At 38.0% G+C, this 27,949-nt stretch overlaps 1 protein-coding gene and 1 pseudogene across 7 annotated transcripts in view; one reads left to right on the forward strand and one right to left on the reverse strand.

Annotated features, from left to right (window-relative positions):
- Positions 1 to 767: 767 nt before the first annotated feature.
- Positions 768 to 17,039, reverse strand: LOC143678028 (small ribosomal subunit protein eS6 pseudogene; annotated as a pseudogene). The gene is made up of 2 exons (XR_013173018.1): positions 16,736 to 17,039; positions 768 to 1,698 (listed from the first exon to the last, which is right to left on the reverse strand). The product of XR_013173018.1 is annotated as a small ribosomal subunit protein eS6 pseudogene (transcript).
- Positions 16,325 to 27,949, forward strand: part of CREB1 (cAMP responsive element binding protein 1) — a 90,710-nt gene continuing 79,085 nt past the window's right edge. For 2 of the 6 annotated variants that reach the window (XR_013173017.1, XM_077154878.1), the window contains exon 1: positions 17,011 to 17,245. The gene's annotated coding sequence lies outside the window, so the exon portion shown is untranslated. Of the gene's footprint in view, positions 16,446 to 17,003; positions 17,246 to 27,949 lie in introns of those variants that run through there. The other 4 variants (XM_077154881.1, XM_077154880.1, XM_077154882.1 and 1 more) reach the window with 4 other exon arrangements.

A 27,949-nucleotide genomic window follows, 5' to 3' on the forward strand; every position in this document is an offset into this window, starting at 1 on the left:
TGCCAGATAGAAGTATTCATTCATTATCTTGTTGTAGAAAAGCCATAGGACCTGCCCAGGATTTAGTCCAGGGTGGGGCAAGCCCACCTCTGGAGAAAGGATAGAGCTACCCTATGATCATGTACTGTGGTGTCTGCTCATTTTGTGAAAAGTCAGCAGCCTTACACCCCCTCCCCAACTTTTGCCCTGTGCTTTTGCAGCCTGGATTGTGCACCCTTATTTTTCACAAGGGGAGTTGCTATTTAAGCTCAAATGTCACCTCTTTTTGAAGCATCTAGGTTCTCCAGAAGCTTCCTCAGACACAGCTTACAAGATAATGTTGTGGAAAAAGTACAGCCTCTTTGGGATCATGGACAGATGTGCTTTTTCAGCTTTGTCCTTCATTAGCTGTATGGCTTTGGGTAAATAACTACTTTGAATTCCCATTTCTCCAAATGTAAAGCGGGGATGATAATAGCTATCTCAGAGATTTGCCGTGTTAGGAATATTGTCTAACTATTGTCATTATTATATAGAGATGTTGTTACTATTATGATTGTTACTGTTATCAATTTGTCTCTATCAAATTTGCCTCCTCACCTGGGAAAAAATAAAAAAATAAATAAATAAATATCCACTCTTCTGACTGCATCCATTGCAGACATTGGAGACAAATTTCTTCTAAACACAAATATCTGAATGGTGGTATGCTAGTTTGAAACTGTTATGTACCCCAAAAGCATGTTCTTTTAATCCAATCTTGTGAGTGCAGGCTTATGGCTGGGATCTTTTTTTTTTTTTTTAATCTCTGATCTTATTTATTTGTAACTCTACTCTCAATCTTATTTTTGACTGGACTCAGACTTAGAGGTAGAAGCTCTTAGAGAGGACAGCCTCCGTCTCTTGGCAATCTGTTTCTGGCGTTTTTCTTTGGCCTCCTTCATCCTCTTGGCCAAAAGTTTAGCATATTCTGCAGCCTCTTCCTTATTTTTCTTAGTGCCCTGTTTCTTCAGGGCAATACGCCGACGTTTATGTTGCAGGACACGTGGAGTAACAAGACGCTGAATCTTGGGTGCTTTGGTTCTGGGTTTCTTATCTTCTTTGTTCAGGGGCTTTCTCACAACATACTGGTGGACATCATCTTCTTTAGAGAGATTGAAAAGTTTGCGGATTCTGCTGCCTCTTTTGGACCCGAGGAGACGAGGCACAGTAGTATCAGTCAGTCCAGGAATATCCTTCTCTCCTTTTTTTACAATAACCAAGTTGAGAACACTCAGATTGGCATCCACAATGCAACCCCTAACAGATTTGCGCTTTCTTTCTCCAGTTCTTCTTGGTCTGTAACAGGAATGGCCCTTACTCAGTAAAAGGCGCACACGACCATGGGTCAAGACACCCTGCTTCATGGGGAAACCTTGTTTGTCGTTTCCACCACTGATTCGGACAACATAACCCTTCCACTCTTCACCCAGAGCGTCAGCAGCAACTTCTGTTGCCATTCGCTTCTCATAAAAGGTACGTAGTTTGCGTTCATCGTCCACTTCAGTGAGCTTCTGGCAGCCAGTGGCTGGGAAGGAGATGTTCAACTTATGATGAGGCAGCCAACCGCCTCTGAGGCGCCACGAAAAAGAGCTGGCTGGGACCTTTTGATTAGGTTGTTTCCAAGGAGACGTAACCCTGCCCGTTCAAGGTGAGTCTTAATCCTTTTACTGAAGCACTCTATGAAGAGAATAAAGGGCAGAAAACAGAAAAAGTTGAGAGCCAATATAGACAGCAGACACCTAGACACAGATGTTTGAAGATGCTTGGAGACAGAAGCTCTGAGAGGAGGCCACTGAAACTAGGAGCTGAAAGCAACAAAACATGAGAGCAACAGGCCAGTAGACATCACCCTGTTGACAAACAAACTCCAGATAAACCTTGAAGACATAATGTTGAGTGAGCTCGGAGCTGATACAGAGAGCAGATACCTAGACACAGATATTTGAAGATGGTTGGAGACAAACAGAAGCTCAGAGAGCAGCAACTGGCCCCAGAAGCTAAAAGCAATGAAACCTGGGAACACAGGACCAGTAGACCCCACATGTGCCTTCCCATGTGACAGAAAAAACCCAGATAAAACCAACCTTTCTCAGATGAAAGTGTCCTCTTGTTGATGCCTTAATTTGGACATTTTCATGGCCTTAGAATTGTAAATTTATAAAAGCCAATCCACTTCTTGTATAATGCATTCCATCAGCATTATCAAACAAAATCACTAGTAAGGTAAGAAAAAAGACATAATTTATAAATCATTATATTTTTATTCCATAAAATGTATTTTTCTTGCCTTAATTTTAGCAAAATTACTAATTACATTATAATTAATTAATAAATCATTATATTTTTATTCCATAAATGTATTTTTCTTGCCTTAATTTTAGCAAAATTACCAATTACATTATAATTAAACTTTTCATGTAACTTGTCTTCTATGGAGAATAGAAGATTCTCCATAGAAGAAGATCCTTCCTCTCAAAGAGCTTCAATAATATTTTTCACATGATGAAGTATCATTTCCTAGTTGTTCAAAAAGTCCATTTTCTTATTTTTCATGTATTTTTAGTTTCAGAAGTACTCATTAATTAGCATACTATACCATCAATTGTACATTGTGGCTGAAGAACATTTTGCAGCATTAAACAATATTTTTAAATTTATAACATTTATAAAGTATGGTAACAAGTGGCTATACATTAGCCACTAGAATTGGAAAGTTTCCTTTTATACTAACAGTTAATGAGAATTAATGTGTCAAAACTAAACTTATGTGCAATGGTGGCTCAGTGGCAGAATTCTCGCCTGCCATGCCGGAGACCCTGGTTCAATTCCCAGTGTCTGCCCACACACACACACAAAAAAACTAAACTTAAAATCAAGCTTTATTTAAACGATTGGATTTAAACTTTTGATAGTCAATGATAATTTGTATTTTGTCTTTAATTTAATGAGTAATTTGAAATATTTTAGTAGAAAAAACTTTTTGAAAACATGAAATATTTATTTTACATTTTTATATTAAATTTGATTTGCATTTCAATAAAAATATTCAAATTATAAATATTCTCCAAAAAAGACAAGTTACATGAAAAGTTTAATTATAATGTAATTAGTAATTTTGCTAAAATTAAAGCAAGAAAAAACATTTTATGGAATAAAAATATAATGATTTATAAATTATATGTCTTTATTAAACATCCAAACACCACTGACCCATTAATAAAACACCTAGCAGGCACAATACCAATTAAATACTGTAGTCTGATATTTTTGTTAACCTACAAAAACCACAGATTTATAGATATTTTTAAATTTATCATTATGTAGATATATTTCCCAAATCCTAGTATAAGCCAGGACCCAGCATCAAAGGATTCAGAAAGCCTTCTTGACCAAAAAGGGAAAGAGAGAAATGAGGCAAAATAAAGTTTCAGTAACTGAGAGGTTTCAAACAGAGTTTAAGAGGTTATCCTGGAGGTTAGTTCTATGCATTATATAGATATCCCTTTTTAGTTTAAGGTGTATTTGGTGTGGGTGGAGGGAAGTACCTGAAACACTTGAGCTGTGTTGCAGTAGACTTCATTCTTAAATACAATTGTATGAAGAAACAACGTTATCAGTGACTGTGTGATTGTGAAAACCTTGTGTCTGATGCTTCTTTTATCCAGGACATGGACAGATGATAAAAAAAATATTGATTTAAAAAATAAATAAATAATAGGTGTACAAAGGCTAAAATAATTTGGGTAGATGTAAATACTAGCGGTTAATGAGAGGGTAGATGGAAATACTAGCGGTTAATGAGAGGGAGGGATAAGGTGTAAGTTATGTATGAGGTTTTTTTCTTTTTTTCTTTTTCTTTCTTTTTCTGGAGTGATACAAAGTTTCTAAAAAATGATCACGATGATGAGTACACAGTTGCATGATATTGTGAGCCACTGATTGTATACCATGTATGGAATGTATGTGTATGAAGATTTCTCAATAAAAACATTAAAAATTTTAAAGAAAAAAAAGGAATGAAGTCATGATGCATGACAACAATGACTCAAGGTGATGAACCTAGAGGACATTATGTTGAATGAAACAAGCCAGAAACAAAAGGACAAATATTTTAGGTATCACTAATATGAATCAATTATAATGAGCAAACTCTGGGAGTTAAATTCAAGTGCATAGGTGATCAGGAGATAGAGGGTAAAAATTGGGCAAATGATGCTTAAGGAGTACAAAATGTTTAATTAGGTTGACTGTAAATGTTTGGAAATGGATAGCACAATACTGTGTGATGGTAGCAGGTTATTGTAAGTGAAATTAAAAATGCTGAGTGTGAGCATGGTTGAAAGGGAAAGGCTAGGATCGTGTATGTCAGAAGGAAACCTAGAGGATAAAACTTGGAACTGTATGACAGCAAAATCTAGGGTGGACGATCACTGTGGTTAATTGAACAAACATTAAATTCTTACAAGCATATGTCACAATTACAAGGTGTTAATAATAGGGTGATATACGGGGAAAAATACAATTAATGCAAACTAAGGTCTATAGTTAACAGTAGCATTGTAATATTCTTTTATTAATTGTAATAAAGGCACTATACCAAACCTAAATGTCAATAATAGGGGGGTATAAGAGGTGTGGAATTTCTTTTTCAGAAGAAATGAGAATGTTCTCATATTGACTGTGGTGGTGAATGTACAACTGTGTCATTATACTAAGATCCATTGATTTTACACTTAGGATGGACTATATGGTTTGTGAATAAAGCTGTTTAAAAAAAGATTATTTATTTTTCCCTAATGGTGTCCAAGCAGGCTCTGGAGCAAGACTGCCTGGATTCACATCCTGATCCTGCCATTTACCAGCCCTAATACCTGAGATATTTCTTCACACCTTTTTGGTTCAGTTTCCCTTTCTGTAAAATATTCCTAATATTAATATTTTCTTCACTGGATTATTATGAGGATTGAATTAGTTAATATTTGAAAAGTGTTTAGAGCAGTGCCTGGCACAAAGCACCCAATAAATCTTCATTTTTACTGTTACTGGTTTTAATTGCCGACCACTGACCTGTGTGCAAATTTTAAGGGAGAGAAGAGGCCATTTTGACTTTGTTTACACGGCACTGATGTCAGTCACAGGGAAACTGGAGAACACAGTAGCACTATTAGCTTACCATTTGGTCTTTGAAATACAAATGAAAAAATAACCAGAATCTTGCGGTCAGTTCTTCCATTCTGACTCTGGGACATGGGAAGACCATAAATCTTCAAAGACCTCCTCATCTCTTTGAATTTATATGGAATGGAGACAGATATGGTAGGGAGAGTGGCTATGCAAAACTCAGGCACCACAAAAAGGAAATACTTTGGTGGAAACAGTATGATCCAGCCTGTAATACAAAAAATTCAATATCTGGCCAGTAATACAAAAATTTAATTTTATAGATACATCCAGAGTTGATCAGGTTGAGGGAGACCTGTTTATGCTAACTGAATGCCTAGGAAATTAGTATCAAATGCAAATTTCAATTTCATTCATTCAACATTCACTGAGTGCCAGCTATGTACCAGGCACTGTTCTAGATGCTAAGAATACTGCAGTGAAAAACAGAGACAAAAGTAGAAGATGGACAAAGAATAAATTATTAAGTATACAGCATACCAGAAAGTGACAGGTGCTATGGAGAAAAATAAAGTAGCAAAGGGGTGGGATGTAGGATGAGCAATTCTATCAGGGTAGTAAAGGAAGGCCTCAGAAATGGGAACATTTGAGAAAAGACCTGAGGAGGTAAGGTATCATGGAAATGTCTGGAGAGGAGTATTTCCAGCAGAAAGAACAAGTACAAAGTCGCTGAGGAGAGAGGGCATTCTAGTTTGGAAGTTGCCAAAATGCGATATACCAGAAGCGGAACAGCTTTTAAAAAGGGGAATTTATTACATTGCAAGTTTACAGTTCTAAGGTCATGATAATATCCAAAATAAGGCATCCAGGGAAAGATACCTTAGTTCAAGAAGGCCAGTGATGTTTGGAGTTTCTCTCTCAACTGAAAAGGCATATGGAGATGTCTGCTAGCTTTCTCTCCAGGCTTCCTTGAGGGCATTTTCTTTCTTCATCTCCAATGGTGTCTAGCTGTGTGGGCTTTGTTGGCTCTGGTGGTTCTAAAGCTTTTTCCAAAATGGTTCCCTTTTAAGGGGCTCCAGTAAGCAACCTCACCTTGAACAGGTGGAGACACATCTCCATGGAAACCATGTAATCAAGTTACCACCCACAATTGGGTGGATCATATCTCCACGACAATCAAAAAATTCCACCCAGCAATATTGAATGAGGATTAGAGGACATAGCTTTATTGGAATTCATAAAAGCTTCAAACTGGCACATTCCACCTTTGGGCCCCCAAAAGCTTGTTCTTTCCAAATGCAAATACATTCATTCCACTGGATACAACCCAGAGTATATTAAGCAGATAATCAAAATATAATGGCAAAGTCCCTTGAGGGATGGGAGAAAAATTATGAAACTATTAAACTTTACCACCAGGGAAATGCCTGATACTGGTCAAATATTAGGCAGCCAAATCAATAAACCAAACCCTTAATCTTGAGGCTTGCTCTTGTGAAGCTTATGTATGTAACAGGAAACTTAGCCTACCCACAGGTATGCATAAAAGCTACTTCTGGAGTACCACTTTTGTTGCTCAGATGTGGCCTCTCTTTCTCTAAGCCCAACTCTGCAAGTGAAATCATTTCCCACTCTCCACATGGGATGTGACATCCAGGAGTAAAAGTCTCCTTGGTGGTGTGAGAGATGACTTCCAGGGGTGATTCTGGCCCTGGCACTGTGGGATCAACAATGCCATCCTGACCAAAAGGGGGAAGAAACTGTAACAAATAAGGTATCAATGACCAAGAGAGTTCAATGACCAAATAGTCGAGAGGCTACTCTGGAAATCACTCTTACGCAAGCTTCAGTTAGAATTGCTATCTATCATAACTTGCCAACCCCCAACCAAAACCATTCCTCCCAATCTTAAAGAACACTTAGGGTGTTATATAAGATTCTACAAAAGTTCCATGCACTAGGGTAACTTTTCCGAAACCCATATCCTCCAGATGGTCCCCTGGATCAGATAAGTCCTGAAATGCAGAGGGGCCAGCCTTTCCAGAACATCAACTAGTTCCATACCCCTGTCCCATATTATCAACAGCCCCTTCCAACATGAAAAAGAAAGGGCATAGCCCAAATACCCTAAAGAGTGGGAGAAAGATCAAAGGTGATGGTGGAATTATACAGAGAAGGTAGGGTTTAATGAACAACTATGATTGCTGAATCACTGATATTTCTTTTAGTCTCCAGTATCTTAAAGCAGCTAGAAGTAAAAACCTAAAATTGTGGTGTTGTGGTCCATAGCAAACTCTGAAATCCATTCTACAATTAGTTGTTGCACTGTGCTTTGAAATTTAATGCTTTTTTGTATATATATTATTTTTCACACAAAAAAGAAAAATATATATTTCTTCTAACCTCCAGTGTTTTGGAGCAGGTAGAAGGAAAAATCTGAAATAGTGGAATGGTAACCCATAACAAGCTCTGAAATCTGTTCTGTAACTACTTGTTGAAGTATACTTTGAAAACCATTGCTTTTTCTTTCTTTTCTTCGTATATATGTTATATTTAACAATAAAAAATGTTTAAAAAATACATTCATTTCATAAAAATATCAGAAAGCCTTAAACAATTTAATAACATTACAAATACAATACAAAGTCAGAAACAGTATAAAATCTTATCAAAGTCAGCTACAGACATGTTCTGCCCTAAGGCAAAATTTTCCTTTGGTTCTGGACCAAAAAACTCAGAACAAGTTATCTGCTACCAATATACAAAGGAGGGACAGTCATAGAATACATATTCCTATTTCCATAGGGAGAAATTGGAAGGAACATGGGTCACAGGACCCAAGCAGTTTCAAAAGCCTGCAGGGCAAACTCCATTAGATTTCAAAGTATGAGAGTCACTTATCTTCGGGCTTTGGAGAGCAGCAACTTCATCCTTTCCAAGAGCCTATGCAGCAGCCCAGCTCTTCCAAATGCAACCTTGGGGGACACTGGAGACCACCATTTTCTCAGCTCCACCTTCTCTAAACATTGAGGCCACACCTGGGTTCTCTGCCATCACCAGGGCACATGCTCAACCCCTCCAGAACAATGTGGTGGCAGCCAGGCTCTACCCTGTCCCGAAGGAATGAACTCTACCCTCTTCTAGGCCTGGGGCACAAGTCTTCCCAAACAGCGAAGTGGAAGGCCCACCCTCTGCCTTCTAGGCAAATTCACCCTCTCCAAGTACTTGGGTGGTTCCACTCTCCTGGCCCAAGGTTTCTTGGCTTCAGACCTTAACTTCCATGGTTCTGCCTCTGGAGTTATTTTTCCTCCAATTTGTCCCTTTTCGGTCCCTTTTTGTCCAGACTTGCAGTGGTTCTGTTTATACAGATCCCACAACATTCTTGTTGGTTTTCTATGTAATATGCTGAGCTCATGCCTTCAGACCAAAGGACTTTCCACAAATCCTTCCTGGATAACTCCATCTCCAATCCTGTCTTCTTTTGAAATGGCTGACTGGCTCCAGGTTTGGTTAAATCCTCATGTGGGGCATTAGTTTCTGGGTCTTCCTTTCTGGAAGTCCAAAATTTTCCAGAACATCAATATTTGGTTCCTTTGTACCCAAGAGTTCAGTTCTCAACTTATTTCTTTCCTATTGCATTTCACTATAAGCTGCAAGGAGAAACCAGGCTACACCTTCCACGTTTAATTTGGAAATCTTTTCTGTTAAATATCCAAGTTCATGGCTTTTAAATCTGCCTTCCATCCAAAACCAGTCAATTTTGCCAGATTCTTTGCCACTTTAAAACAAGGATCACCTTCCTTCCAGTTTGCAATAAGACATACATCATTTCTGTCTATGGCCTTATCAGAAGTATCTTTAGAGTCCACATTCTACCAACAGTCTCTTCAAAGCATTCTAGGCCTTCTCTATCAGCTCCTCACAATTTTTTCCAGAATCTTCCCCTTATCTCTTTAAAAAGCCATTCCAATCTGTTTGGTATTTTCAAACTGCAGCAGCACCCCACTGCTGGTACCAAAATCTGTTCTACTTTGTAAGCTGCCAGAATATGATACACCAGAAATGGAACAGCTTTTTAAAAAGGGGAAATTATTATGTTGCAAGTTTACAGTTCTAAAGCCATAAGAATGTCCTAATTAAGGCAAGGCCATAAAAATATCCAAATTAAGGCATCTAGGGAAAGACACCTTGGTTCAAGAGGGCCAATGTATTTGGGGTTTCTCACTCAATTGGAAAGGCACATGGTGTTGTCTGCTAGCTATCTCTACAGACTTCTCCAACAACTTCCTTGAGAGTATTTTCTTTCTTCATCTCCAATGGTCTCTGGCTGTGTGGGCTCTGTTGGCTTTGGTGGTTCTACAGCTTTTTTCCAAAATGGTTCCCTTTTAAAGGATTACAGTAAGCAACTCCACCTTGAATGGGTGGAGATATATCTCCATGGAAACCATGGAATCAAGTTACCATCCAAAATTGGGTGGGTCTCTTGGTATGGAAACAATCAAAAAGATTCCACCAATATTGAATGAGGATTAAAGAACATGGCTTTTCTGGGATATATAATAGCTTCAAACTGGCAGAGGGCTTCCAAGATGTTTGAGGTAGAGCAAGGAGGACAAAGTGACTGAGCAGAAAAAGGTAAAGGGAGAACAGCAGGAAGTGAGATTAAAAGAGGTGATAGGGTTCTTGTATAACTACTTAAGAATTTTGACTTTTACTCTGAGTGAGAAGGGGAGCTCCTGGAGTTTTATGTTTTAAATGAATCACGCTGTAGAGAATAGAATGAAGGTTAAGAATGGCTGATAATACAATATCCTAGTAAAAAGTGATAGTGGCCTGGACTAGGGTGATAGCAGTGGAGATGGAGAGAGTAGCCAGAGATTTAGAAGATAGAACAATTTTTGATGACAGATTGGATGAGGTATAAAAGAATTGCCAAGTCAGCTTCAGCTATGGCAATAACAGAGTTGCTATTAACTGAGATAGTGAAGATTGTAAGTAGGCAAGTTTTTGTGGGGAGAGGGATCAGGAAGTTAGTTTTGGATATGATAAAATGGAGGGGTGTATTAAATATCCAAGTAGAGATACTGAGGTACTAGGATATACAAGTCTGGATTTTAGACTAGAGGTATACATTTGGGAATTTTAAGTATATTTATGATCTTTAAAAACGTAAAACTAGATGAGATCACTAAGGAAGAGAATATAAACAGAACAGGGTCAAGGACAGAGCCCTGGGACACTCCAATTTTAAGAGGCCATTGAGCAAAGGAGATTGAGGATAGTGACCATAAAATAGGAAGAAAATCAGAGAGTGAAGTGTCCTGCCTGCGAAGTGAAAAAGGTGTTACAGGGAGGAGGAGTGATTGACCGCGTCAAATTCTGCTGATAGATCAAGTGAGTTGAAATCTGAGAACTGGCTGTTGGATTAAACAATGTGGAGATATTAGTGACCTTGACAAAGGCAGTTTCAGTGGAATGCTGGGGTAAGAGGTAGTTAGAATAGACTTAATAGAAAATGGAAAGAAAGGAAGTAGGACAGTGAAGATAAAACTTTTTAAAGAAGGTTTACTATAAAGAAGAGCAAAAAAATGGGACAGTAGCTAGAGGGAGAAGTGGAAGTCAAGAGTTTTTTTAAAGTTTAATTTTAAGATACAATATATTAATTTATAATGAGAACGCTAACAAATAGACAAAGAATACCTGTGAACAGATCAGTGCTTTCTCTTTTCCATTGGGAAACTATTTGGAAAGTCAAATTAAAATCACAAGTTCACTTAGATAATAGTCCCATGTTGCACCAAGTCCAGCTATGAAGAGTCTCAAGCATCTATCTACACTTCAGGAAAAAACTGCTAACTAAATCAGATGCTTGAATCAGCTGGGCAGGTTACTTCTCCCTTGACAAGTGCTGGAGAAACATTAATCAATCACTCATTCTTTCACCCAAGAAATATCATTGAGCATCTATTATGTGTTAGTTACAGGGGTACAAGTTCAAAAAAGACAAAACTTTGACTTTAGAGAGCTCAAGGTTCAATAAGAGATGAAACTATCAAATGAATAGTTTTCATGTAACAAGTAGTAAAATAGATACATGTACATATAACAGATAAAAGTGAAATAAGTGGTTAATTATTCACTAATGGAGAAATTTAGGTCATTCCCTTTTACTTTTTGCTGTCATACATAAAAGGATGTTAAGAATTTCAATTGAATCCTGACCCAGAAATATTTATTGATATCTGTCTCATTAAGACTGTAGCAAATCTTACTAAATAAGGAAACCTGTTATATACCTCCTCAACTAAAACAGCAACCAAGAAAATAAATCTAAACATGTGACCTACCTGAGACTGAGGACAGGGAAGTTGGAAATTCATTCAATAAATATATATTGAGCATGTATTATATATTGGTGCATGATTCCAGATGCTTGCAGTACATCAGTGAAGAAAGCAAAGATAGTGCTTTGTAGGATATGAATTCTGGCAAGGGAAACAGCCAATTAACAGTAAGCAAAAAATTAGTAAAAGACTATGTTTAGGGCAGGTCATGGTGGCTCAGCAGGTAGAGTTCTCACCTGCCATGATGGAGACCTGGGTTCGATTCCCAGTGTCTGCCCACGCAAAAAAAAAAAAAAATACTGTTTGAAGGTGAGAAATGCTATGGAAAAAAAGTATGGCAGGGTAAAAGAATTCCGGAAATTTGAGAGGTGGGTGGAGGTTAGCCAGGCTGAATTTTAAATAGTGTGGTCAAGGCCTCAGAGAGGTGACATTCTGGTAAAGTTTTAAAGGAAGTGAGAGGATACACTCTCTAGATATTTGGAAAAAACACTTTATGCACTGAACAGCCTCAAGGTACTAAAACAGAAGCATGCCTAGTATGTCTGAGGAACAGCAAGGGGACCAGTATGGATACAATGAAGCAAACAAGTTCAGAAAAGTAGCAGGAGTGAAGATAAGAGAGGCACTAAAAGGGACAGATTCTGTAGGACCTCAGAGGCCATTATAAGGATGTGAGCTCTTACTCTTTAAGAAAACGGAGCCACTACGGGATTTTTGAGCAGAGGAGTAATATAATTTGACTTACATTTTAAACTGACGACTATGAATACTGTGCTGAAAATTGGTTGTAGTGGGCCAGGGAAGAAGTAGGGAGACCTTTCAGGAAGTATCGCAGTAATCCAGGCAAGAAAAGGTAGACCAGGCTCACAGACATAGCAGTGGAGATGGTGAGAAGTAGTGTTTTGGGATATATTTTGTAGGTACAGCCAACAGAACTTACTGATAGATGTGGGATGTGAGAGAAAGACATCAAGAATCATGCCCAGATTTTTAACCTCAGCAACTAAGATGGGAAAGGCTATAGGTACAGAATATATGAAGAGCATCTGTTCAGTTTTGGACCTGTTAAATCAAAGGCACCTGTTTCTTTCAGCTTCACTTGTAAGGCCAACCCCAGGCAATCAAACAGTACCCTATCCTACCAACCAACCCCAGGCAGTGACAGTCTCATAGCACTTTGCCTTCTGCTTGGGTCACATATCTCATAGGAGGGTTTCTTTGGTATGCATATAAAATGGAAGTGGGGCAGGGATGTCAGCAACCAAATTGGCTGAATTCTGACCACCTCCTCTAACTCACTTTTTTTCCCTATCCTCATTTCCTTGGAATTTTGTGCCCTAATAAAATAGCATAGAAGCTTTTGCCTCAGGTTCGCCTTCTGGATGAATTCAGGCTAAAAGAACTTCCAGATATGAATAGGTAGTTGTTAACATGAGTCTGGAGTTTGGGAGAGTGATTTGGTGGAGAAGATATAATTTTGAGAGCTGCCAACATATATGTGGTATTTACAATTATGGAACTGGATGAGAGTACAAAGGAGTGAACACAGATAATGTGAAACATGAAGATGATGACAGGTTGAAAATTTTAGCATATTTAATGTTTTGTTTACTAGTGCTTATTCCCTAAATATTTTTGGAATAAATGAAACAGGTCACCATGGCCTTGGAAAATCAAGTCATGAGAGATGATGAACTAGGGAACAGGCAGGGTCATGGAACTTGAGATCATGGTAAGGGTAAAAAATAGGTTCACCAACGGAAGCAAGAGAAAAGAACAGGAAAAGGAAGTTGTGGTTAGAGAAAAGCACTCAAATATCACTTTATCATTTATTATCTACTGATGGAACCTTCCCTCTTTCCCGGACCTCTTCCACGACACTTATCTTATTCTATGTCAGGTTATGTCCATGTATACTCCTTTCATCTTCTCAAAATTAACCAGATTTCCCAGTTAAGAAACTGAGTCAAACATGGAATTCCAGAGACAAAAATTGAATGTTGAAAGTTTTCCATTTCTAGTTTTATGTCTTTGGTTTATGAAGATGCTAGAGCAGAAAACATGAAATTGGGAGACCAAATTTCAAATCTAGAACATACCCAAAATGTTTAGTGAAACAATTTGCACTTGAATGACCAAATGAATGAGTGAATGGACAAAGCTAGGTAGGAATAGAAGACACTAAGGGAGAAATTGAGGAGAGTATGATTTAATAACTGTTTGAGCCCCACTGGATGGACACTAGGGCATGAATCAAGAGGGGGAAAGGGTGTGCTGTCAGAGGCACCTAGGAAACTGGCAAGTAACTGATATTTGAGGGGACTGGGTCTAAACCAAGATCAGTATGAATGGAATAGAAAGATGAACGTGAGGAAATTTTAAAACAAAACATTACCAGATTTGGTGGGTGATACATACAAGCATGAATAGATAATTCCAAGAATTTGTTACCATTTATAGGGACAGAAAGAATTTGTTACCATTTATATAGGGACAGTAAGAAGAAAGATAATGGTTAAGGTAGGGAGATAAAGAGCTCAATTTTGAAAATGTATTTGACATAATGGTGAGATGTTCATAATAACAGTAATAGCTAATATTTTTATTAGTATTTGTTACATGCCACTCACTGTCCCAAGTACACCTCACATAAATAATCTTATTTAATCATCACAATAACACTATAAGGTAGATGACATTATCATTCTTATTTTACAGATGGAAAAACTGAGGCACATGAGTAAATAATTTGTCCTAAGTCACACAGGTAGTAAGTGACTGAGCCAAGATTTGAACCCCAAAATATTAAGAAACTGCCTGAGATCACACAGATATTTATTTATTTATTCAATAAACATTTAATAAGCACCTCTATGGTTTAGACATTGTACTGGTTTTAGGGATAGTAGGAGAGAGGAGGGGAAAAGTTGCCAGTGAACAAGACAGACATGGTCCCAACCTGCATTGACCTTATAGATTAGCTGGGTAGAAAGACACTAAACAAGCAATTACAAGTATAATGAATCAGAAAAGAAAAGTGGTAAGTTACAATTAGGTAGAAGTTGATGATAGAAAATAATTCCAGACAAAGGGAATGGCATATGTAAACGCCTTGAGATGAGACCCTACGGTAGGGAAAAGTAAGAGAAGAGAGACTGGAAAAAATGAAAAATAATAATATGGCTGGAGTTCAAAGATCTAGGAGGACAACTGGGGATGTAAGGGAGAAAGATAAGCTCAGGAATGGGGGCCTGGTCTCCACGAAAAGTGCAGACTGTGTTTGGTAAGCAGTGAGAAACAACTTAAGTGATTTTAGCAGGGTAAATCAAATGACTTTAGTCAAGGTGACTTGACTAGATTTGTATTTTTAAAATGATTATTCTGGCTACAGTGTGGCAAATGGTTTGGAATGAAGCAAGTACACTTTTGGAGTACCTGGATGGTGGTTAATACAGGACTTCAAGCAAGAGGTAAAGGTAGCCTAAACTAGAGAGTGAGTGAAAAGGTGGCCATGGGAACAGTGAGGTGACAAATCCAAGAAATATTCATTAATATTTCACTTAGACAGGTCTAAATGATTCTGAGGTGTATCACAAGTATCCCAGGAGTTTGGCTTGAACTAGGTAGATGGATAGCATGCCCTTTACTGAATCTAGGACTATGGGAGGAGAGTGTTGAAGGAAAGATTTGATATATATATACATATATACATATATATACAGAGTAAGTCTGATGTGCCCCAGCCATCCAAATGAAAATGTAGAATAGGCAGTTGAAAACACTAACCTAGAATTCCAAGAGCAAAATCGAGGCTTGAAGTATGGATTGCAAAGTCTTTGATAGAGGGCATCAGAAGCCAATGGGAGATGAGATCATGTGGGAAAACATCTATGGTAAGACTCAAGAAGAGGAGAGCTCAGCTCAGCAGAATTCCAATATTTAAGTGCTGAATAAAGGAGAAGGAACTGGTTATTAAAGAGCAGTCAGAGGGTTAAGAGGAAATTTTTGACATGAGAGCTGAGGGAATAGCCTATTTGGAAGAGGATGTGATCATAGTGTCAAATGCAAGGATGACTAGATTTAAACGACTAGATTTAGAGAAAGAAGCTTGTCTGTCACAATTCAGAGCTGTTTCAGATTAAAGGGTAAGAACAGACGCAAGACTGGAGAGCTGAGTGGAATGTAAGAGAATGTCCATAAAGTAGAGAACAATTGGGGTTCTGGTTGGACAGGATTGTATGGAGAAGAGAATCTTTTTTTTTAAATGAGATGAGACTTAAGCATGTTTAAATGCTGATGGGAAAGAGGCCATAGAGAAAGAACCACTGAAAATACAAGAAGGAAAAGGAGATAACTCTTTAGCCTAAAGCCCCTGAGAAGGTTGGCATCAAGGGTACAAGCTCCAGGAAGGGCAACTCTTACTCTCTAACAGGAAGCCAATAAGTGGCAGACCCCGGATTTGAACTCTCTTTGTGTGCTTCTAAAACATATATTTGCTTTGTGGGACAGAAAGAGAATTAATAGACATGAAAGCCCGGGAAGAACTGCAGAGTTCAATAAAAAGGAGAATAGTCAGTAGTGTGGCCTTGGACGACCTCTGAGAAAACGCTTTCGGTAGCGTGGACGCAACGGAAGTCACACTGTCCGGGTCTGGGGAGGGTGAGTGGTAAAGAAAAGCGTGCGGTGGGTGCAAACCCCTGAGGTAGAAAGCAGGCCGTGAAAAGGGAGTGACACAGGATGTTGTCTGAAGGCGCGCGGGTTGGGAGCTATTTTGAGTGTCGAAGAGCAGCCTGGGTCAAGACGGACAGATCACGCTCAGAGAAGGCCTCCGAGGGCAGGTGAGGTCACCTGCGGCCCTCTGCCGGTGCTGCTGGGTTGATCTCCGCAAGGCACCACCAGTCCCGGAGTTGCAGTTGAATGGGGACGGAGGATAAGAACAGCTCCACCCGCAGCCGCCAGGTTTTTCCGCTGATTTTCGTTGTAGGACAGTCTGGCCCCTCCCTACGGAGACCCTAAAATCCCCCAGGTCCCTTCCGAATAGTGCAGCGTCCTTGCGTCCCAGCGCCCGGCCCGGGCCCGTGACCCGGGGGCGTTTACAGGGGGGCAGCGACCCCTTCCTCCCTGAGCAAGCTTGTCCCGAGCACTCGAGTCGCGTCCCAGGCCAAGTGGCCCGTCTCCCACGTCCCGGCAGGGTTTGACACTCCCCGGGGCTGCCGGCGCCGGGGAACAGAGGCTGAACCGCCGCTTACCGCCGGAGAGACAGGACGGTGCGCCAGGTTCCGTCAAGTCTTCGCACCCCACGGGAATTCCTCATGGGGCCTCACACAAACCCCACTTCCTCCGTCAAATTTCCGAGGCCGAGTTTTACACACAGACAGGCAGCTGTGGGGTTTAGACCGACACCTAACGCCTGTCTCTCTTGGCGGAACGCCTTCGCCTCGCGCGAAGACCTTCGGCAAGTTCCGCCTCCAGCGCAGAGGGCGGGGCCGCTCGGTCTCCTTCGGGATGGGCTCGGTTGTTTCCGTGCGCGGCCGCTGCGCACTCGGCACTGGGCGGCGCTGGCTGGCTCCCTGGCTGCGGCTCCTCAGTCGGCGGCGGCTGCTGCTGCCTGTGGCCCGGGCGGCTGGGAGAAGCGGAGTGTTGGTGAGTGACGCGGCGGAGGTGTAGTTTGACGCGGTGTGTTACGTGGGGGAGAGAATAAAACTCCAGCGAGATCCGGGCCGCGAACGAAAGCAGTGACGGAGGAGCTTGTACCACCGGTAAGAGGAGCAGGAGGAGGAGGCAGGAGCCGCAGAGAGCCAGGGGGACGGAGGGGGGACAGGGAGGCGCCGGACACCCGCGCTCAGGGCCTTCCCCTCGCAGGAGGGGCCGCGGTAAAGATGGAGCCTCGGCCCGAGCCCCACAACATCGCCGCCGCTCGCAGCGAACAAAGAATAATGGCGGCGGACTGGAGCCAGCGGCGGCCGGGGCGGCAGCGACTCTGCCTGCAGCCAGCGGCGGCGCTCATGGCGGGGGGCGGCGGGCTGCGGGCGGGGTGGGAGCCGGCGGCCGGGGGTGTATGCGGGCGGCCAGCCGCGGCGAGCTGGCGCCCGCGTTCCCGCCGCCGCCGCCGCTGCCGCCTGACCGGGCTGGGCGGGCGCGGAGCCGGGAGCCGGGAGCTGCCCCGGGGGAGGCCGCCCGCCAGACCCAGCGCGGCCCCCCGCGCCGCTCGCCTGGGCTCCGGCCCTCACCTCGCCCCCGGCCCGGCAGTCTGCCGTGGCAGCCGCCACCGGGGTGCCCGTGGTGGGTGGAGAAGGAAGAAGGCGACAGTTGAGGGCAGGGGAGGTGAAGGTGGTGCTGCCTTCCCGGTAGCCTCCGTGTCTGCCATGCCCGCTTCGCGAGGGGAAGAGCTGCAACGTCTGACCTACTCTTCACTCTCTTTGTGCAATAAAGTTCGAAACCGAAGGTTTCCTTTTGTATGTATTTTATTTATGCTCTCTTCACCCCGTCCTGCTCCTACCCCATTGGGCAAATGCTGTTTTCTGCTTAGTTGAGGTGATAAGAGTTCATTCTTTTTTAAATAATTATTTACGCTTTTTCTCAACCCCCTCCCTTTTTCTTTTTAAGTTAGTAGTCGTGGAAATGCATTCTTTCTGGGAGGAAAGGGTACTAAGAAAACCATTTTTGTAATAAAAAAAAGCTGTTGGGATCTTGTAAAAGGGAAGCTGGGGTTTGAAACAGTTTCGGTTTTAACCCTTTTCAATAAGGTAATAATCACTTGAGGTTCATTATTCTGAAACACTTCGTTAAAGCGGACATAAGGTGATCGCACTTACGTTTTACATCGCTTTTTTCGAGGTTGGGGGGCAACCTTGCCGACGGCTTTTGGGTCGTTTGGATTTCCTCCTACCCCCCCATCCCGCCCCACCCTTCGCCATGTTTCCCACACATTTCTGTCTAAACTTAAATAAGAGATTGATACTGTTTCTAAAAATAGGCATTAAAAAATTTCGCTACTTGTATCGCATGCTGTGGTTTATACCAGTCTGGGATTAACAACAATTTAAGCCATAAGACTTTTTCTTCACCTGTTGGAAAGAAAGGGACTGCATAAAAGTCATTGACATCTTAAAGACAATTTATGAAAACCTGGAGTGTGACCTATTTAAGTTTGTCGTACCTTTCCAAGAAGTTAGAATCTCATTCTAGCCTCAGCTATCAATAAGGTCGACCTTATAAAGGTTTCGAAGAAGATACTTTAGGCTGCTGACTGTTGAAATCTTTACATTGACTGCTCATTTCCCAAGAACAATTATTTTCGGTGGTGCGAAAGATAAAACAGTTATATGTTTAAAAAAACTTATCTGTCACAGTAGATAGAAAATGTGATTGATACATACAGGACCTCTTGTTAATGGTAAATATTGATTGGGAGTAGAAGCACCGACTCTTGATTTTTCTGAATCCAAGTTTCTTTTACGAAAACTATTTTGCTGTATTGCTAGTCTTTGAAAGACAACATTAGCAGTTTGTCATTGCTGAGAAACCTAATTAAGAAGATGCAGTAAAGGGAGTTGTTCTGTTAGAATTGGGATAATGATTTTATTTCTAAAGTTGAGAAAATTATTATATTTGCTTATGGTAAATTACTATTGAAGAAGAATTTTTCCTTGAGAAAGGTTTTCTGCAAGCAAACATCTAGAATTTTTTCTATAAAGAATACACTGTGTTGACAGTACACTTTGTGAAATTAAAAAAAAGTTGTTTTCTGATGTGTTATTTTCTTCCTGGTCTTGTCCAAAAGATCTTTTAAATTTTGTTTTTATTTACAGGTTCATAATTTGTGATTTTGTGCAATTCTAGGGGGAAACTTTTGAAGCTTTTATGTTCATTAATATCTGAATATTCACTTGGTTTATGGAACTAAATTATATGTGTGTCCCCTCTCAGGAATCAGTAAAAATTATAATTGGGTCTGTTTGAATCTTCTTTCTTTTTTTGATGGACACATGCGTTCAGAAAGCAAATGAGTTATTTGACAGAAATTGCCTGAAGAATGTTAAAAAGGTACTTCTTTTGGAATTTAAAACTCTAGTGTTGCCTCTTTTAAATGAACTTTTTCGCATAAGAACCCAAGTAAACTTAGAAACCTCATCCATAAAGCAGCACCTTCCTTTTTCTGCTTTCTGAACATCCTTTCCAGAATTTGATTTAGGAAATTTTGGTTACTTTGTAGAGAAAGAGCTTTATTTTTTCTCTCATTCTAGGACATATGGTTTTGTTTGTTTTGGTACAGTATGGTTATAGTAAAACCAAATCTATACCCCACCCCACTTCATTATTAGTGTTTTTTTCTTTTTTAATAGTAGATAAAATTTACTTGTAACTTAGTATTTACAATGTATCACTAAATTTGTAATTCCATTTCATAAATATGAGATAGTTATATAAACTTGTCAATAACTACCCTAAAACATAGTGTTACACACATATCTGTGTATGCAGTGTCAGTCCCAATGGTAGCTTTTTTATTCATAGTTGTAGCTCAAATCTGAATGTAAGGATGAAGTAAATAGTCAAAGAATGGAAAAAATGACAGGGATTTTTTTTCTTAAATGTGTAAGAAAAAAATGTGAACTCATTATACATGAATTAATCTCTTCTGCAGTATCACTTAAGACAGCAGTTTGTGGTAATTCAGATATGTATTTAGCACTGACTGTGGCAGAATGTAGATAGTAGAAAGAGTACCAAGTTTGGAACAGTGTGCCTGGGTTTGAATCCTAGCATTGCCACTGTTGTTGTGTTCCTACACTCAAGGAATTTGTGACCTAGGGGGAGTTTCTTAACTTTTCTCAACCTCAGTTTTCTCATCTGTAAAATTAGAATAATTTTGCGATAATTATAAAGTACCACCATAGAGACCCAACTAATGATTGCTGTTCATTTTTAATCTCTTTTTTCACTTCCTGGCTTTGTGACCTTGAGCAAGTTTTCTTAACTCCTACATGCTTCAGTTTCGTTGATGATAAATGTACAATACCTACCTTACAGAATTGTGAGGATTGAATAAGTTAATATATGTAAACTGCTTAAGTTAATATAAATTGCCAGGCATTTTAGAAGCACTCAGCATGTTGCCCCCGCCCTTTTTTATTACTGTGTTTAGTACGTTAGGCCAGAAGCTGCAAGGAATCCAAAAATGAATTACACTGTCTTATCTCTACCATCTGGAAAACTTTGGAGACACCAAAATTAGTATAAGACAGGATGTATCATGAGAAAGCATTCAAAAGGAAGAAAAAGAAAATCATGTTTGATGAAGCAGTGGAATAAAGGAGTATTTTTTGTTTTTTACTAAGTAGTTCATTTAGATGGTCCATAATTCAAAATACATTAAATGTAATACAGCAGAAAGTTGTGTGCTGCCCCCTTCCCCATCTGTCAAGTATTACAAATACCATGTTTATCCTTCCAGAGGTATTTCATCTGTAAACAAATATTTACGTGCTCTTGCCCCCTCCTTATTGTACGAATGGTAGCATATTATATACACTTTACTGTACACTGCTTTTCTTCACTTAATTTGGCTTGACAATTGGTTTATATCAGTGAGTATATAAACAGTGTTTTCCTTCCTTTATAAATTGAAACATTTCATTGTATAAATGTACCTGTGTTTATTAACCAGTTAGTGGTTGATTTTCTTCTTAGGCCTAATATGACCTTTGTAATTAAGGGACTATGTCATTACTCCTTTATTTCTGTAAGTGAAAAATATTTTATTTGAATGAGAAATAGCAAATACTTTGCAACAGGAAGTTATTTGAACTGCCTCATTTCCTTTTTAGCTTAGCTTTTTAGTGTTTTAAGTAAGTGCTCAGGATTTACCTGAGGCAAGCAAGCTGTTGTAACAAGGTGAATTTAAACTGAATTTAACTTTTTCTTTCATCCAGGTCCTTAGGTTCCTGAACAAACTGCTTTCTTCAATTAATATTTCTGCCAAAAATTTTTCTTAGTTTTCTCCCTTAGTTAGAAAATATGTCCTTTGTAGGTCCAGCCTTTTTTTTTTTTAAGCAAATAACTGTTTTTACCTGATAAGGCTGATGGTATACTTCGCTTTCTCTCTGAATTAAAAGTAATTAAGTTCTCTGTCTAATGTTTTATTTTGAAATACTATCAGAGTTTCAAGACATTTACAAAAATAATACAAACTGCATACAGAGAATTCCCAACATACCCTCAGATACCCAGATTCACCAATTTTAACATTTTGCCACATTTGCTATATCAGTCTTTCAGTCTATCAGTCCATCCATCCATCTGTTTTCTGAACACTTGAGTATAGGTTGCATATATCATGCTCCTTGAACACTTAATAATACCACGTACATTTCCTGAGACCATGTATATTTCCTAAGACCAAAGATATTTATGAGCCACCTTAAGTGCAGTTATCCCTGCATTTATTTTTTATATACTCATTTTATTAATTCTCTGATGATTTTCTAATATTTCTTAGTGTAATAGTCAGTGAGTTTTATATTTGCTACCTAAATAAACAGTGAACCTCTGTGATAGCATACTGAGATTATAAGCTTAACTGCCTAGATCATTTTTTTTTAATGTTGAAGTCCTTGGTTAACCAACTACATCAGTAGTACACAATTCAGCTAGAGCAAACAAGTTTCTTACTAATGTTCAAGGCCTTTTTATTTTTATTTTCTGAGTCTTATAAGCAGAATTAAGCTATAGTACATTTTAAATATACGTACTATCTTTTTTAAGTTGCTTAAACTTAGAAAGTGGTAAGTAGTAATCCAGTAACAGCCACACAAATGAGTCACCTTCAAAAAAAATCAAACTGTCGTGGTGTATCTCATTCTTTGTCAGCTCAAGTTGACAGTTAACAACTTGTGACTGTATACACTAAAACTGTTAACTTAGCATATTGTTTTACTGTTATTTTGAGGTTTTATTAATATTTTATATAACATTAATATTTACTGTTTTTATCTGCTGAATGATTAAAATATTTACAAAGAATTTACAGATTTTTTTGTGGGCAGGGTCGGTAATTTCAATCTGCAAAGTTAGAAAAGTTTTCCTTTCTGAACATATTTGCAAGCTATATGGAGTTTAAATGACTCTTACAGCCTCATGGAATCAATATGAGTTGCCTCTTGGGGTAGAGGTAAACATCCTTGAACCAAAGCCACAGTCTGATAGCATGAGAATAATGTTTTTTATTCCTCTGCCTATTATGTATGTTAGCTCAACCTTTGTATGAGAGGCTAAACCTGGTCAGCTTACCAAAGTTGTAGGAAGAAAGTGTGATTTAAAACTTATTCCACAATATCATATCTATAAACATAAGTTTTTAAAAATGTGCTTGAAACTTGAAAGACACTATTTTATATCTCCGGTAATGAGAAATTATCTCAAACTGTTTAATTATTGAAAGTAATTATACAAATCTCAACTTGTAAAAAAAAACAAAACAGTTGTGCTCCTTGATATATTCTTTGAAATGCCTGGAGTTGCTTTTTCTCAGGGTTGAAGTAAGGTAATAAAGGAATTTAATGTAAATGGGACGGGTCATATGAACCTGAATGAAAAGCACCCATTAGTTCTCTACCTGCTGTTGGATGTATCTAGTATCTGAGTAATCTAACAAGGAGCCGGGTTTGAAGAGGAGGTAGTCTGAAGGAAAAAGAAAGAGCTACATTTGGTTGGAGAAGAGATAGTTAAGTGCTAAGTTAAAATAGGAAAATAATGACCTTGGCGTAGTAAAGAAGTTTGAATCTTCCTGAAGCTAAGATTTTTTTCATCAATTTCTATTTGTTGCATATGAGCTGGTTGTCTTCATGTGAGTTTCTAGTTCTAAGTATATGACAGTATAAATATAACAAAAAGTGTAATTTAGTTAAGACTGAATGACCATTATTATTGAAGGCTACCTTTGTATAGGTAGTGGCAGTAAGAGACTCAGAAATAACTTATTTTTTTATCACTGCAGTGAAAATATTGCTTATTCTAAACTACTTGTACTCTTAAAGGGATATCACATTCTTAAAAGTATTGTAAAAGCTTTACTGTTTGCTGTAACCAATGAATAGCAACACCTTGGTTTTGCATATTGCCATTTATCTGTCTATTCTATGAACATTCATCGAGCATTGAATTTTTTATAATTTTGAAATAATTCAGTTAGGCATTTTATAGATTCTATGAGTATTGTTCTAATTGCTATAAACAATAAGGCCTGAATATGTGGCTCCTGTGGGGGTTATGAAAATTGTATAAAACAGAATGACCAGTGCATGGTAAAATAAGTTTTCATTACTGGATTGAAGGACTATTGAGTTTAAAAGAGATGGAACTTAGTGAGGAAAAGTTTTGTGGAAAAGGTAAAATTTCAGTAGAACCCTGAAGGACTTGGGTAGATAGAGATAAAGAGTATATTCTAATTGGTAGAATGTACAATAAAAATGAAGACATGGAAGTAAGAATAAACTTGACAGTCTTGCAAGGTGGTGAAGAAGGTGTTAGATTAACTGTACAGCTACATTATGAGGAATTCTGAACATGAGGAAGGGTGCTTTAAATTTCATACAAGACAAAGGTATATCCAGAAGAACGACACTGTGAGATAGGCTAAAATGTAGATTTCCTGACTCCAGTTCCTCTCTTCTTTATGGTAGATTATATTGCACTTTAAAACTTGGATATAATAGATTCTTTTTTAAATACATCTTTATTGAAAGATATATATTCACATGCCATACAATCCATTCATTTCAGTGCTTCTTAGTACAATTCCGTGGTTTTTAGTATGTTCACAGAGTTGTGTACCTGGCTCCACTATCAGTTTTAGAACATTTAGAAACCTTGCACCCCTTAGCCATTACCCTTTACTCCTCCATTCCCCCTGGCTTTAGGCAGTAACTAATCTACTTTATGTCTCTATAAATTTCCCTGTTCTAGACAGTTCACATAAATGGAATCATAAAATATATAGCCCATTGTGACTGGCTTTTTCAAAACAGCATAATAATGTTTTCTGGATCATTCATGTTGTAGCATGTATCGGTACTTCATTCTTTTTTATTGCCAAATTATACTCTGTTGTATGGATATAGCAAATTTTATTAATCCACATTTTATTTATTGGTTGATGGCCAATTGACTTTTTACACTTTTTCCGATAAGAATAATGCTTCCACGAACGTTTGTACACAGGTTTGTGGGTGGGCATGTTTTCACTTCTTATGGGTATATACATAGGAGTGGAATTGTTGGGTGAAATGGTAACTCTTTTTAACTGTTTAACACTTAGTTGGTACAGAAAGTTTTGTTATTTAATGAATGATTCCCTTTTGGAGGCTCACAAATTTGAAAGGCAGGGTTAGAAATCCTGTTTTAGAATTGCACAGATTAAAGGAGGCAGACATACAAGCTTAAATTAAAGTTTACTGAAACAATAGATTTTCTTTAATTGAGTAGATTAAATTCGTATACCATAGCTTAAAAGGAAAAGTTTCTACTTTGAATTTTCATTAATTTTGATACTTATTATTAATATAGTACCTTCCATCTCTGAGACATGAGAAATGACAAGATTGGGGTGGGGGGAGGCGGTACATTGTCCAGGAATCAAATTTAGGTCTCCCACATGAAAGGAGAGCATTCTACCGCTGAACCACCACAGCATGAGATTTTATTAATCAAAATTACCTAACCAGAAATCGCTACCAGCTTGGTAAAAAAAACGAGTACATCTACCAGAAAGGTTGGACGTGATATTGATTGCTTTCAGGATTAATAAAAAAGTTACCTGAACTTGAAATGAGTCTTTTATATATAAGACTGTATGTGAAGTTTTGTCTGCATGTTATTTTTCAGCTTTGTAGTTAACCATGGCCAATATAGTCCAATATACCCAGGCTGCTTTAGTAGTAAACAAGATACATGTAAAATGAATAGCATGCTGCTAATAATCTGAACATTTCCATTGCCAAATACACAAAATTTCTTTACTTTTTAAAATATTGGGGCTATGTGGTATAAGCTTGAACCTGTGTATCAGAAGACCATCATAGAGTCCTGGCTTAGCAGCTGAGCATCAGTTTTGTAAATTCTTTATAAATCACTTAACATCTCTATTTCACCATCTGTGAAGTCAGATTCCTGTCTTATGACTCCCATCATAACGTGTACTGTTTCACTTCAGGAAACTGAATTTTTATTCTTCCCTGTCTGATTTGTAAAGAATTCACTAAGAATTTTTACTTTTCAAAATTTAGTCAAAACAGAACTGTCAAAATAATAAATGTTACTTTGTAAACTTATTTTTAAAACACTTGAATAGTCATTTCCCATTCGAAAGTAGTGATTTTCACAGTTATGTAGATTTTGTTGAGTAGAACTGTAGGCTGTAAATATTTAGCTTAAGGGTATAACTTCTGTGAGCCCTTACTGTCATTGAGCTGATTTACTAAGCAAAACTTAAAATCTAAAGACAGCTTCACTCTTTAGTTAACACAGAAGTTGCTTTTCTAAAAGTAAAGGTACATAATCCTTTTTTTTCTTAAAAAAAAATTCAGCTTCAATGATTCATTTAGTAGTACTTCATATACAGAAGTCTATATGTGATCATTTCCTTGAAAGATTTAAGGTGTACAAAGCTGTAAACAAAATAGTCGGTGGGTGTTTAGGTAGTAGGATACTGACAATATATTCCCAACAAATAAGGGAATTGGACGAGATGGGATAAAATGTTATGTAAAGTAATGCATAGTCATGGTTGTTGCTTTCCTAAGCCACACTGTCTCCTGGTGACCAGATAGATGAAAGTGTGTTTCAGAGCCATGAATCATCTTAGGTGAAGGAAAACAAGGCAAATAATTTTTGCCAATACTTTGAAAAAAAAGAGAGAGAAAACTTTAAATTTGAGAAAACATTGAAGCTTTCTTGTTGAAAGATGCTGTGAACCTAATCACAAATTCTAGAATGGCTAGTATAAATCATAATGTTTCAATAAACCAGATAACATTTTTCTCATAAGGTTTGCTACATATTTTTTAAATAAGTTAACATTAAAAATAGCATTGAAATATCTTGATAATCAGCAGTCTGCAGTAAATCCTAAAATACAAATATTGAGCCTAAACAGCTTCCCTGAGTTAAATCTAATAAATAAATTAGGAAATTTCTTTTATTAAGTTCTAAGTAACGTGGAAAACATTCTCCTTTATTGTATTATGTGCCCTCTTTTTAGTAGTGTGGTGGAGTTATACTGGCATTTACCATTAATACAAAAATTTATAAAATTATGTAAACAAAATTTCAAGCTTTCTTTTGTTTTTATCTTGCTCTCTTCAAATTCAAATTGCACACAGTTAACATAATATACACCTTTCTTTTTGCCTTCCTCTGATATCTAGATTAAAAGCTAAAGTATGGGTTTGTTTTCTGGTTAAGACTACTTTGATAGGAGCATAGAGGTGTAGGAGTCAGGATTTACATAACTTGATAATTTTATCTTAATTTTATCGTACTACCCTTAAAATGAATTTTAACTTGTTCCCTTAAAAAATGAATTATAACCTCTTTTTGTTAGGATATGATCATTCTAACCTAAAAAGTTTATACAGTCGAGATTGTTATGTGTTCTGTGTATGTGTATACATACGTACACAAATACAAGTTAACATTTGAATATGCTGTTTTTTTCACATCTGGTTTCAGAAGGTATGTTTAACACCAAAAGGCTATTTATTTGTTAGCATCAAAACTTGGAGCATTGCTAAATTTCCAGTACCAACTGTGTATTTTGGTTCTGCTAGATTGAACGTCGGACAAAGATAAATAACAAGCATTTCAAGTTTAACGAAAAAAATTGTACAAATGAAAAGTAGAGGATAAAAGGCAGTGTAGCATAGTTATTGATTCATGGAAACTAAAGTCCTTTGTGTAACACCAAGAACATTTTGCCACTTTCTTCAGTAAATTAATCAAGATATGTCGAAGGTTTTAGGATGTGTTCAAAGGCTTTCAAACATTTATAATACCCTACAAAATAAATGCAGGTACAAAATAACTGTAGAAAATATTATGTATCACACATGGGTGTTTTGGGGTACGCTTCTGCAAAGTATTGTTAATAATATATTTGTGACAACAAAATAGTCATGTAGTTTTAACATTATGAATCCAAATACACCTTTTGCTGTTGTTAACCCTCGAGATATATTTATGTTTATGTCATTTCTTTAAATCTCTGGAATTTCGGATTGGTGAAATAGTTCAGGTGGAGGCACCCATTTGCTAGAGTATAGGGCAAGTTTTTTTCTCATTTATAATTGAGGGTCATTTTCAGAAGGGAAATTCACAGCATATATTCATATGTCTATTAGTTATGAATGTATTATTTTTTCTTCAGAGTCAAAATTCCATTAATTTTTTCTGAATACTGAACTCTA

The sequence above is a fragment of the Tamandua tetradactyla genome, chromosome 3 (genome assembly GCF_023851605.1).
Source record: "Tamandua tetradactyla isolate mTamTet1 chromosome 3, mTamTet1.pri, whole genome shotgun sequence".
NCBI classification, from domain to species: Eukaryota; Metazoa; Chordata; class Mammalia; order Pilosa; family Myrmecophagidae; genus Tamandua; species Tamandua tetradactyla.